Below are 14,120 nucleotides of genomic sequence, written 5' to 3'. Positions count from 1 at the left end.
GCGAGGGGACCAGTGAAACCAGTACAATTGTTTATCAATTACCCATGTCATGTAGAACTATTGGCTGAATATTACAATCCAGTATCTCTCACAAGGACACTTCAAAATGCAGATTGGAGAAAGTCAAGGCTGCGCTCCTTATACCTGAGTATGTATATAGTTCCCTATATTGTATGCTATATCACTATACAGCTTTATTGGCTTAACAGTGTAAATCTGTAAGAAATGTAGAAACGTGAAATTTACGAGCTGGACGTGAATGTCGTGTAGAAGGTCAATTAATTTACAAACTGTCCAAACTGTCCTTCAAGAGCACATTTCTTTCCTTTCCCTGAGGTCACTCTTAAATAAATTAATATTCACAGCCATGACGTCCCTCCTCAGCTGTAAATGGTGAGAAGACATCATCACCATCCTCCCTGTACGACTTCCTTCCTTGAATAAGGCTTTTGGAAATCATGGTAGGGCCTGAAAAACAAACCAAAACTTGAGATGAAATGAAAACTGAAATGTGAAAAACCAAGCTGTCCACTGTTGAATAATTTAACTACATGTTCCCACAGAGTCGAGCCAGGAAAGCTTCGTTCCAGTCCCGAGAGGCCTGGGCCCATCTCTTACAGCAGCTTACATTTACATTGAAAGCTGGAGGAGGAAGCAGCGGTCAAAGTGTTTCCTGATACGTGGAGAGGAAACACGTGTTGTGTCATGACCACTGTCAAAACCACACTCCAAGCTTTCTATTCTCTATATCTCAATGGAACATCAGCTACACAGACTTGCACACAGACATTTTTGGGGGCAGGGGCTCAAGTGAGAAAAAACGGCACTTCTCATAACTATCTATATTAAAGAAATGTTTTAAAACAAAAGTTAGATATAGTATCACATCTCTGACTAGATTAACAACATTTATTTGAATAACCACACACAATAGTTAACTAATAAACAGTAGGAGAATGAATAGTTATTAGATGAGGAGCCTACAATCATGATTATAAAGTTTAAGGCAGGACACTCAGGCAAAAAATAGCTTTTTCATGTAGTGATCAGTTTTGAGTTTTTTTGTTTATTTGCTTCAATGTCGTATTCTTTCACTCTAATGGAAAGAAAACTACAGAAAATACACATTTAAATGCTGTATGTTACACTCTGTCTGTTTGCTAGCAAGACACACGTTAACTATATTTGCTTTTGTCTTTAGGCTAATTAGCTGTAAGCTGGAGGCACTGGTAGCATAGTCGTTTGTTTATCACCACTTAGCTCCACACAAGAAAAGAAGAACCACCACAACTTGGCCAGGAGCTGTGAGGTGGGAGGCGCTTCCTGTCTGACATGACTGTGTGCTCACTACTGCACTTTCACTAGCCTCACAATTCAATAAGGATTCAGCAGTCAACAATTTAAATGCACAACAATGCATCCCGATGCATTTCAATGTATCACATCCACAATTTCCTATATTACTGCACATGGCTGCTTTTCATCAGTTAATATCAGATTATAAAATCAGTTGGACAAAATATGAACTCCCTTTTTGTTTAGAAAGTGATTTAAAAAGTATTATAGGATGTTGGTGTTATTATAATTGTGCTGTAATTAACAAAATAAGAATTTCAATTCAAAATCTGACTACAACAGTAAGTCTATATGACAGTGGTCAGTGCTCTCCATACTGATTTGAAATACATTTGCTTTAGACCTGTGAGCTGCATCTGGCACTTGCACATATAGACATAAGGCTTGAGCCCCTGCACTTTTTCTTCCTTGAGACAAATTAATCAATGTTCCTTACTGTTTTAGTTTTTTTTTTCAAAACATTGTTTAGCTGTCCCACTTTATCAAATATTATTGATAATGTGAGACAGCCTGCTCTGGCTAATCTGGGGCAGTCACTTAAGTTCTCTTAATAGGGGAAATATGCATTATGATATGCAGCTGTCACACAGGAGTTAAATGCAATTATTCCCTATGTCTGTTCTAACCGATTTGGTTAGTTAACCAGGGACAAGAGAGTGAACACCGTCAAATAAATGAAACAACACGTAGCTTTAATGTTCTAGTGTTGTTGGAACAAGTAAGAGGACAGAGATGAATATAATCACATGGAGCAGTTCAGCTCCATGAAGGAAACAAGTTGTTTCATTTGTTTTACTGTTGTGTCGACAGCTTCTTGCCATTGGAATTGAACAACCGTGTCATGATGGTGATGATTATTAGTAAAGCTGAAATCACTAAAATACACTCTTCATAAAATGCGCCTTTACCCACCAGTCCCTGACCACACAGAACCAAATGTAAATTTACCAGTAGCCTATTTTATTTGAGGAAACTCTCTCTGATTTACTGCATTACTTGCCTGTACACTCCAAAGTTGTCATCCTTCTGACCACTGGATACAGATATGAGAACCTTTTTCTTTGTGAGCAGGAGGGCTTTGGCTTCTTGTGGATTTGCAACAACGTTTGCTATAATCAATAGCTGAGTCACTGGATGTCCACATGAGCCTTTGGGAATTTCTTTGTTTGTTTTGAATATTACTTTATATGTAGACCCAGTCCAACCTCAAGGACTTTGAGGCAGTTTCCAGCAAGTCAGTGAAGGCATGGGCCCGTCCGACTGTGAAACTGTGTAGTGCCTCAGGGATCTCGTGCAGAGTTCCTGAGCCCTTTATGCACACTTTCCATAAGTCAGACTTTCTGCAGACTTTGCCAAAGGGAGTTACCCAAAGTTTATAGCGTTGTGGGGTAAACAAAACCAAATGGCAATGTAACAATAAACTAACACGCATGGAACCACTCTTTTCATTGACGTTACAAGAACATTTTTTTGTAATCTAAGTGTAAACACAAAGCTCTGTGCTGATTCATAACCAGAATATGTGTGATGACATTTAAAAGAAAGTAAATCAATTATTTAAAAAGTGACCTCCCTCATCTGTTTTGTGTTACAAGAACCTGGAACATGTGGACATTTTCCTGTCACCCACCATCCCTACATTGTCTGCACACTATGGGGTTCAGTATCTTTCCCAAGGACACTTTGGAATTCAGACTGTAGGTGCTGGGGAACAAACCACTGACCTGCTGGCATTATCCCATTGCCTTTTGTTAAAGGTAGTTTAATGATATATTTGCTAAGGGGGATAGGAAAGGAAGCGTTCAAGTGCCTTTCCTTAGTATTGGACCAGTTTCTACCAGGCTGCCACTTCCTGGTAATTTCACTCAGCGCCCATATCGCTGTTGGATGAGGAGCAGTCGCAGGCATATTAAACTCGGGTCGAGAACATAATTGGGGACATTAGGAAACAGCTGTCGAGGCAAGCGAGAGGCCAGAGGGTCTGTTTGTGGATTTAGCAACAGGTGAGTGGAACACGAGAAGTTGCTGAGCCCACATGTTCCCACAGACACTGAGAGGAGCACATCCTAAATTCTTCATCTTTAAAAAATGGTCGCATCATTTGTTCGAATCCATATCTTTACTTCTCAGTCGGCTGTAGGAGTTCCAGTGGGCCATCACATATTCTCACTCATTTCTATGATATACTCTCACATAGTCTTCAGGTATAGCAGTCGCTAAAGCAAGTGCAAATTCTCCAAATGTCACAAAAAGCAGTGGCAAATGTAAAGGAGTTGTGTGTGTGTGTGTGTGTGTGTGTGTGTGTGTGTGTGTGTGTGTGTGTGTGTGTGTGTGTGTGTGTAAGAGAGAGAGAGATCCAGACTGAACTGGCAGGTCCCATATTTTACACTTTTCCATGATTTATTGGAATCTATCCATAAGAGGATATTTGGGGTTTTAAGAACCACAAACTCATCTTTGTGTTCTTTTTACACCCCCCCTCTCGTGCTTCACTCTGGAGCTCTAGCATGCCTGGCCCATAGGAGATGATACAGTGGACATTAGCAATCAGTCCAATACCAGAAAAGACATTTTGAGCATGCTCGGTGAGCTTAGTCTCCTTTAGCAGTAGTAACTTCAAACCCCAAAGAATAGTAGCTCATATATCATACACATACATCTCTGCTAATAATTATTATTAATCTATTTTGTCACTTTATCCACTACCTCTCTGGCATATGGCCCAAAATGCCATCGGTTCCCAAACACTCACGCTTTCAGAAAAATGAATGTTAAGGGGACTTAAAACACTGTTTGTGGAAGAGAGGCCCAAAGTTAAATACCATGTATAGCAAAGTCAGTCATTTGTCTCTTAACATGCTGTCATTTCCCATTCTTTTCACATGTTTTTGATTTACTATGTAGTCCTGAATTGTGATGTTTGAACGTTTTGACAGCATTCCTGGTTCCTGTTTTGGAGAGTCTGAAAAGGGGACAGCAGATCGTCATCATAAACTTGTGTCGCAGTCTGTAATTTCTAGTAACATAAAAGCTCCACAAGATGGCAGCAGCAACATTTCAAGTGCTACATGCAGATCTTCAGTCAGGGAGTTTAACACAAATCGTTCCTCTCTCATGTTCCAAAATAAGAGCCTTGTGTCTTAAAAAGGATTGTTTCTGTATTCTAATTTTAATTTGAAACGGCTAAAGGAAGAGGCAGGTTTGCATCAAGAGCATTTTGTAGAAACTTTAACAAGGCAAAGCGGAGCTGATCAAAACAAGACTAAGTTCTTGGACAAATCTGCTTTACACAATTTGAGGAAGTATTTTCATCATCATCATCGCCTACTACCCCTTCTGGGGCTTAGGCCGCAAACAAGAGTTCTCCATGCATCCCGGTCCTGGGCCAACATCTCAAGCTGTCCCCAGGTGTAGCCCATTTTCTTGGCGTCTGCCTCCAAGTCTCTACGCCAGGTGTTTCGCGGCCGACCTCTCTTTCTTTTCCCTTGGGGATTCAACTTGAGGGACTGTCTTGTGGTGTTTGTGGCTGGTTTACGGAGAGTATGGCCTATCCATCTCCAACGTCGTTGGAGGATCTCTTCGTCCGCTGGCTTTTGGCTGGTACGTTCCCACAGTTCTTTGTTGCTGATGGTGTTAGGCCAGTGGATCTGGAGGATTCGTCGCAGACAGGTATTGATGAATGACTGGATTTTATTTGTTGTATTCCCCGTAGTCCTCCATGTCACAGCACCGTAGAGTAGGACTGACTTCACATTGCTGTTAAAGATCTTGATCTTTGTTGTGATGGCCAGGTCTTTTGCGCTCCAGATGTTTTTTAGTTGGAGGTACGCAACTCTGGCCTTGCCAATCCTGACTCTCACATCTGCATCTGTTCCACCCTGCTTGTTGACAATGCTGCCAAGGTAGGTGAACTCCTCAATCTCCTCCAGAGCTTCGCCTTCCAGCATGATGGGTGCAGTGTTGGCAGAGTTGACTCTCATGACTTTGCTCTTCCCTCTGTGGATGTTGAGACCGAGGCGAGCAGAGTTGGTTGCGATGGTGCTGGTCTTTTCCTGCATCTGCTGCTGGGTATGAGAGAGAAGGGCCAAGTCATCTGCAAAGTCCAGGTCATCGAGCTGCGCCCACATTGTCCACTGTATGCCGTTTTTTCTTCCTGCTGTGGATTGCTTCGTTACCCAATCCATTGCCAGCAGGAACAGGAATGGCGATAGTAGGCACCCCTGTCTCACTCCAGTTTGTACACTGAAGGCGTCGGTAGGTTGTCCCTCGTGGATCACTCTGCAGGTCATTCCCTCATAGGTGTTTCTGATGATGTTAGTTAATTTCTCTGGCACTCCATAGTGCCTGAGAAGCTTCCAGAGGGTCTCCCTGTCCACACTGTCGAAGGCCTTCTCGTAGTCGATGAAGTTGATGAATAGCTGTGAATTCCACTCGAGTGACTGTTCCAGGATGATGCGCAGTGTAGCAATCTGGTCTGTACACGATCTGTCTTTGCGGAAGCCAGCCTGCTGGTCTCTAAGCTGGGGGTCAATCACATCCTTCATCCTGTCCAGTAAGATCCTGTAGAAGACCTTTCCTGGGATGGAGAGTAGCATGATCCCCCTATAATTTCCACAGTTGCTCAGGTCCCCTTTCTTTGGCATCTTCACAAGATAGCCCTCCTTCCATTCGCATGGGATGTTTTCCTCTTCCCACATCTTCTTGAAGAGAGGGTGGAGCATCTCTCCCATGGTCTCTGCGTTTGTCTTCAGTGCCTCGGCCGGGATGCTATCTGGTCCTGCAGCCTTGCGGTTTCTAAGTTTTTTAATGGCTTTCCTGATCTCCTCCCTTCTTGGTACGCTGAGGTCTATTGGCAGATCCCTGTCTGCTTGTTGGATGTGTGGTGGGTCTTGTTGGGCTGGTCTATTGAGAAGTTCCTTGAAATGCTCCAACCATCTTTTCTTCTGTCCTTCCTCCCCCATTATTGGCTTTCCCTCTTTGTCCTTTACTGGTCTTTGAGGTTTACTGGTCTTTCCTGCCAGCTTTTTGGTGGTGTCATACAGGTCCTTCAGATTCCCATGTCTGGCTGCTTCTTCTGCTGCTTCTAATGCAAGGGCCTCTATATAGTTCCTCTTGTCGGTCTTCAAGCTTTTTTTCACGTTCTTATTTGCTTCCCTGTACTCTGTTTGTGCCTTTACTTTCTCTGCTCTTGTACGACTGCTGTTTAGAGCTGCCTTCTTTTCTTTCCTCTCCTTCACCTTCTTAATTGACTCTGCTGATATCCAAGCCTTGTGGTTATCTTTCTGTGGTCCCAGTGCTACATTGCAGGTTGTAATTACGGCTTCCTTTACTACCTTCCACATCCCATCTATGTTTCTTTCCTCACCTTCTTCATCTAGCTCTTGCAGGGCATGAAACTTGTTCTTTAGTTAGAGGAAGTATTTTAGCATGATTAAAACATATTGCCCTACTCCTCGAGTTGAGAACGTTTTTCCTCCCAGCAGATTTAATTTTATTATTGTATATCTTATATTTAATTTTATTGTATTTTAATTAAAATTATTCTACATTCTATCTTGTTTAATCTTTAAACTTTTACTCTGATGTATTGCATGTTACTGTTTTATTGTACCTTATACGCGTGAAGCAATTATGTCAACAAATTTGCGATATAATTACAATTGACGTCAACATTGTCATTGACCTGCTCCCTGGCGCCCCCTACCAATCCAACGTCTCCCGTCCTGAGAGACAGTCCATGAAGAAATGTTATTAACTCGCTGGCAGCAGGTTTCATTCCTTCTTCTTCCTCACCTCTAGGTACAGGCTTTTTCTTTGTGGCCAAGGACAAAACACTTTGCCCATGCATTGATTTTAGGAAACTAAATGCCCTCTCCCAGGGGCAGACTGGGACAATAATTCAGGCCGGGAATTCGACTCTTTTCCAGGCCACACTTCACGCAAAGGAAAAGACCTCTAATGTTGTGGGCTAACCCTTTTTGGATTATATCACTGCCCTCTGCCATCTTTTCAGTGATGTCATCTTTACCACATGCCTTTAGAATTTCTGTTGCTACAACCAAAAGAGTGAAAATATGATATTTCCAAGCGCTTTTACGTAAAAGTGAAATTAGACCGTTAAACAGGTAGTTTCTCAATGTTTGTCATACTCACAAAATGGTAATCAGAAATTTAAATAGTTTTGTGTGACTTCTTTAAAATGAAACATTTATTTAGAAAAATATAACAATGCATCAAAAACATTAAAGTCTAACAATTGCTCCGCAGGCTCATGTGTCAGATGCCTCGAAGGAGACTCAGCAGTGCTCACTGAGAGAGGAAGAAGTGGAGGCTCAGGAGGAAGAGGAGGAGGAGGAGGAAGAGGAAGAGGAAAACAATCCTCCAATTCTCATGAGGACCAGGCTAAGGAAGCAAGGTGTGAGGGAGCGAGAGAGGAAGAGAGAGAAAAGGATGCCAGAAACGATCAGTGTTTCTGGCGGAGAGGAAGACGTCGGCCATCCGTCCCAGTGTAAAGTACAACAAGTGTTTTCTTATATTAACTCTCTGTCAGGTACTGATGTGGCTTCAGCTCTACTTAGTCACTAAGGATATTGAATATTGCTGGTGGTTACAATTTTCTTGTTTTGTGTCTATTTTCCATGCATTTCATTCACCTGCAGTGTGTTGAGGTTTCAAGGCTTTTGTAAAATATAGCATCATATGAGTAAAAATGTTTACCTATACCCATTTTTGCGACAACCCTTAACAATCAAGTCCCTTCATATATCAAAGTGCTCATAACCCCATATTATCCAAATAGATCACTTCACTCCCAAATCCCAGGCTCTGTTGTGGTTCCAAGAATCTGTGAGAGTCGATTGGGAGGTGGAGCCTTCAGCTACCGGGCTCCTCTCCTGTGGAACCAGCTCTCACTCTGGGTTTGGGAGTCAGACACCATCTCTACACTTAAGGTTAGATTTGAAATGTTCTGAGTGAACAAAGATACACAAAAGATGCTGTGAAATCTTAAAGGTTTACAAAATAGATGTTTGCCTAATGTCGTGATTTTTACATCTGTCATCAGCAAACATTTAAAATTAATATGAAATCTAACTGACGACAAGGTTATTTTTTGTTGTTATTATTGTCATAATTAATATAAACGTTTTTTTAAACTTCAAACTTTATTTATAAAATCCTTTTTGGATCCCCATTAGTTGCCACAAAGTTAAACTTATTTAATGAGAGCTATCTAGACATACTGAGGATGTCGTGTGTGTCTATTTTATGAAGAGTTTTTGACTGACCTGCTGCTCCCTTACTGGCGAACAATTTTATTGTATTTAGCTGCTTCTGCAGCCAAGACTTTTCTTTTTCTCATCCTCTCTCTCTCTCTGCTTCACCTTTCCTCTTCTGCTCCTGACTGCGGACGGCTCGCGCTGAGATCTCCGTTGGGTTCAGTGCACATGTGCGTGGAGCTTCTGTTGACTTATGTGTGTAAAATATGCTCTCAAATGTCAATATTTGCTTTCTGTTTCTAATTCTCAGTGCAAGTAGGTGATGTGTAAATGGTTTTGTGTTTATAGAGCGCTTTTCTAGTCTTGATGACCACTCAAAGCGCTTTACACTACAGTTTTACATTCACCCATTCACACACACATTCATACAGTGCATCTTCTCGCAGCACTTTGTTATTCTATGGGGGTCATTCAGGGTTCAGCATCTTGCCCAAGGACACTTCGGCATACAAATGGGTCAGACTGGGGATCGAACTGCCGACCTTCAGGTTGGAGGACGATCACCCTCAGCCATCGCCCCAGCCACATGTGTGATGACTGATGACAGCCACTAAGAGACACTGTAAATGGCATGTGATCTGTGTGTTTGTTTTGTGTTTTTCCTGGTCTAGCACTTGGTGTGCACGAAGAACTACGGAGGCAATATAGCTGTGCTAACACTTTCCACTACAGGGTGCGGCGGAGGTTCATGCAGCACCGCTGTGCTCTGAACACTGGGATCGGGCCTTGTTGATGCACCCCGCAACCAAGCTGCCGTTGTGGTGGAGGTGGATGCCTCTGATACTGGGGTAGGGGCAGTCCTCTCCTGGCGCTCTCCCAAAGACCACAAACTACACCCCTGTGCCTATTTCTCCCGTCATTTCTCCCCTGCAAGGAGAAACTATGATGTAGGAAACCAGGAACTCCTGGCGGTGGTTTTGGATCTGGAGGAGCGGCGACATTGACTGGAGGGAGCTGAGCAGCCATTCATTGTATGGACCAACCACAAGAACCTCTCCTACCGGCCCTCCGCTAAATGGCTGAACTCTCAGAAGGTCCGCTGGGCCCTGTTTCTAGGCCCTTTAAACTTCAAAATCACCTATCGTCCCAGAACCTGCAACACCAAGCCTCACGCTTTCTCGCGCCACACTGCTCTTGAAAGTTTTAACACTGAGCCAGAGACCATTCTTCCTCCCTCCTGTATGGTTGCAGCTGCCACATGGAAGGTTGAGACTCTGCTACAGGAGGCCCAACGCTTAAACCCTAACCCAGGTAATGGACCAACTAACACTCTCTTTGTGCTAGAGTAAGCCAGGTCCCAGGTCCTCCAGTGGAGGCACTACTCCAAACTCTCCTGTAACCGAGAGATTCTGGTGGCCGTCCATGTCTCAGAACACCTGTGCATTTGTGTCCACCTGCTCCATGTTTGCCCGCAGCAAGGCTTCCCATCAGCCCCCGTCCGGTCTACTGCGCCCCCTACCTATACCCAGCAGGCCCTGGTCTCACATAGCTGTGGAAGTCTGTAACTGGTCTGCCACCTTCACAAGGTGACACCACTATATTAACCATTGTTGACCAGTTCTCCAAGGCTGTCCACTTCGTCCATCCCCCTAAGTTGCTCTCAGCATAAGTATGGAATGCTTTTTGTCGGACTCCGGGGGCTATGGTTAGTCTCTCCTTGGGATATCACCCATGGACCAAGGGTCAGACTGAGCAGGCCAACCAGGATCTCGAGACAGCCCTTGGTTGTGTCTGCGCTCGCAACCCTGTCTCCTGGAGCATTCAGCTGCACTGGGTGGAATATGCACCCAATTCCCTCACCAATTCGGCCACAGGTATGTCCCCATTCCTCGCCCAGAGCCAACCTGCCTGCCTTATCTCCAGCTCACATAGGATCACCGGCTCAGTCTCAGCCAACCACCAACTTGTTAACTGTCTGCCTCAGCGCTTCATTAATGAGACTCTTTGTTCACTCACAAACTAATGATTCTCTGTGTCTGCTTTCAGGTCCGTTTCAAAAACAAAACCGAATAAATACATTTACAAATTAGTTAAATTTAAGACGTTTTTAAGCAAAGAGGGGAACTTTGTCATGACAAAACTTTTGAATAAATACATTTAAAAAAACAAAAAAGTTTGAGTTGCTGCAATAAGCTGCCGGAGTTAATTTAGATTTGGCTCAAACACTGGATAAGGTCCGGCCACTCCACCCTGCAACGTTTCCATCCTCTTCTCAAACAAAAGGTTCAGTATTTATCACCCTCTGTGCTGTGCAGTAAAGGAGCAGTTTGCCGTTTTATCTTTTAGCTGGATGCTATAAATCATGGATGGATCTCACCTCTTCCTCACCTCGTCACCTGAGCCCCCAGAATCCATGCGCCACACTAGACGGCCTTATGGGATGGATGTGGAGATGCTGTGTGTTTTATCAGCAGTTGCAGAGAAAATGGAAGAGAAAAAGAAAACACATTAGTGTTTTTGTAAAGTGGCCTTGACCGGAGCTGTGAGGTCAAGTTATAATTACTTCTCAGGGGGATGAAGCTTCTCTCCGACTGTCTGCTGGTTCTGTCTCCCTCCTTACTCTCCTCCAGTGTGCCTCTCTCTATCTCTGCCCCTTCATTCAAACCCTCTTCCTCTCTTCTCCACTGCCCCTTGCTGTCTCTCTTTTCCCGTCTCTGGGTCAGAGGTGTGAGTTCTTTGCTTCGGGAGCGTTTTGTTACCTGACAACACAAGAGGGAATAGATAAGAGGGGATGTGATAACCGCTGAATTAGAATAAATTAATTGTTGAAATCTGAAGAGAAGAGTCAACAGAAAAAGAAATGCAGGTAAAGAAAATCAAAACTAGGTTAAGTTAAAGTCTGACGTTTTTTGAGGGGATTATTTTATGCTGCCACAAGATGGCAGTCCGGTATAACTAATAAGTCACAGATTCAGCTATGAGGCTTTGGAAACGAATAAAATGGGACAGGTTTTAAAATCGGCCCAATATTGAACAAAATATGAAGACATAATCCAGCAGCTGATTTTGGACCATCATTGTGCTCCTCCGACATAACAACCAGGGCCTTGAAAGCACAGTTAAAACAATGAGGCTACATAATCATGGTTACATTATAATGATAAATAACCCTTCTTCCATTTGGAAAATTATTAAATAACCTAGGATTGTAAGGAAAGAAAGGAATCACAAACCAAAATATTTTATAGATTATGTGGTTGATAAAAACCTGTTGGTCTGTCATTGATTGAGAAGCTTATACATACATACAGATTGAATTTGAATTCCAAAAGAATACTCTTCTTTAAATGACATATGGATGCTTCCTGAGTTTATCTCTAAAGAGACTTTAGGGATAAAAATGGGCTGTAGGCCTTTATCACAGCTGATGAATTTCCACCATTGTTAAGAGGAACATTCACACTTTCTATGATAACACAAATCCTGGTCCTTTTCTCAGTAATCAATATAAATTCTGATTCAGCATGACTTCGCTGTTGCTGATGGGAAACATCTGGAATAGACAAAGTGTTCAGGTTAGACATACAGTGCCTTGCATAAGTATTCATCCCCCCTTGGACTTTTTCCCATTATGTACTGTTACTAACTGGAATTCAAATAGACTTAAATAAACTTTTTCCCGTTTGATCAACAAAACATGCATAGTACTTTGGAGGTGCAAAATAAATTTTATTGTGACACAAACAATAATGAGAACAAAAAAGTTGACATCTGTTGGGTGCATAAGTATTCACCCCCCTGTGTCAATACTTGGTAGAACCCCCTTTCGCTGCAATTACAGCTGCAAGTCTTTTGGGGTATGTCTCTACCAGCTTTGCACATCTAGAGATGGAAAGGTTTGTCCATTCTTCTTGGCAAAAAAGATGAAGCTCAGTCAGATTGGATGGAGACCGTCTGTGAACCGCAATCTTCAAGTCTTGCCATAGATTCTCTATTGGATTGAGGTCTGGGCTTTGACTGGGCCATTTTAAGACATTAACATTCTTTAATCCAAACCATTCCTTTGTAGCTCTGGCTGTATGTTTAGGGTCATTGTCCTGCTGGAAGATGAACCTCCGCCCCAGTCTCAAGTCTTTTGCAGACTGCATCAGATTTTCTTCAAGGATTTCCCTGTATTTGGCTCCATCCATCTTTCCCTCTATTCTGACCAGTTTCCCTGTACCTGCTGAAGAGAAGCATCCCCACAGCATGATGCTACCACCACCATGTTTCACTGTTGGGATGGTGTGCTCAGGGTGATGGGCAGTGTTGGGTTTTCTCCACACATAGCGTTTTGCATTGAGGCCAAAAAGTTCAATTTTGGTCTCATCTGACCAGAGCACCTTCTTCCACATGTTTGCTGTGTCTCCCACATGGCTTCTGGCAAACTCCAAACGGGATTTTTTATGGATCCCTTTCAACAATGGCTTTCTTCTTGCCACTCTTCCATAAAGGCCAGATTTGTGGAGTAGACGACTAATAGTTGTCCTGTGGACAGATTCTCCCACCTCAGCTGTGGATCTCTGCAACTCCTCCAGAGTAACCATGGGCCTCCTGGTTGCTTCTCTGATTCATTTTCTCCTTGTCCGACTCTTCAGTTTGGGTGGACGGCCTCCTCTTGGTAGGTTTGTGGTTGTGCCATATTCTTTCCATTTTCTTATGATGGATTTTATGGTGCTCAGAGAGATGTTCAAAGCTCTGGATATTTTTTTATAACCTAACCCTGCTTCATATTTCTCCACAACTTTATCCCTGACCTGTTTGGTGAGCTCCTTGGTCTTCATGATGCTGTTTGTTCAGTAATGATCTCCAACAAACTCTGAGTCCGTCACAGAACAGGTGTATTTATACTGAGATTAAATTGCAGAAAGGTGGACCCTATTTACTAATTATGTGACTTGCAAATGTGACTTGTGAATGCAATTGGTCGCACCAGATCTTTGTTAGGGGTTTCACAGTAAAGGGGGTGAATACATATGCACTCAACACTTTTCAGATTTTTATTTGTAAATAATTGTGAAATCCATGTAATATTTCCCCCCACTTCCAAATGATGCACTATTTTGTGTTGGTCCATTACATAAACTCACGATGAAATAAATTTTAATCTGTGGTTATACCATGACAAAATGTAGAAAAGTCCAAAGGGTGTGAATACTTATGCAAGGCACTGTATGAGGGGAAACTCAGTGGAGGCCACCAGTGGACAGGAGAGGAACAATAGAAACAGGACAATTCCACAGTTGAGTCTGAAGCTTTGTTTAAATTTGTTAGTGTGTCGTGTACAAAAAGTAAGCATATAAAAATGATGAGATTTTCACCGTTAGATAATAGAAAAATGATCACAAAGAGCTGTCTCGTTATTTCTGAATCAAGTTTTCTCTCCAATTCAGTCCTCCTCTTTCTCCCTTTTCATCGACCTCTCTCCTTCCCTGCCTTTTCCTCCAGATCCCCTCAACTCGCTGATAATGCCAGGCTCTTAATCCCGCAATCCCCTTTCAATGATAG

Source organism: Pleuronectes platessa, chromosome 11 (assembly GCF_947347685.1).
Source record: "Pleuronectes platessa chromosome 11, fPlePla1.1, whole genome shotgun sequence".
Taxonomy (NCBI): domain Eukaryota; kingdom Metazoa; phylum Chordata; class Actinopteri; order Pleuronectiformes; family Pleuronectidae; genus Pleuronectes; species Pleuronectes platessa.
Note: the sequence above shows the minus strand (reverse complement) of the source record.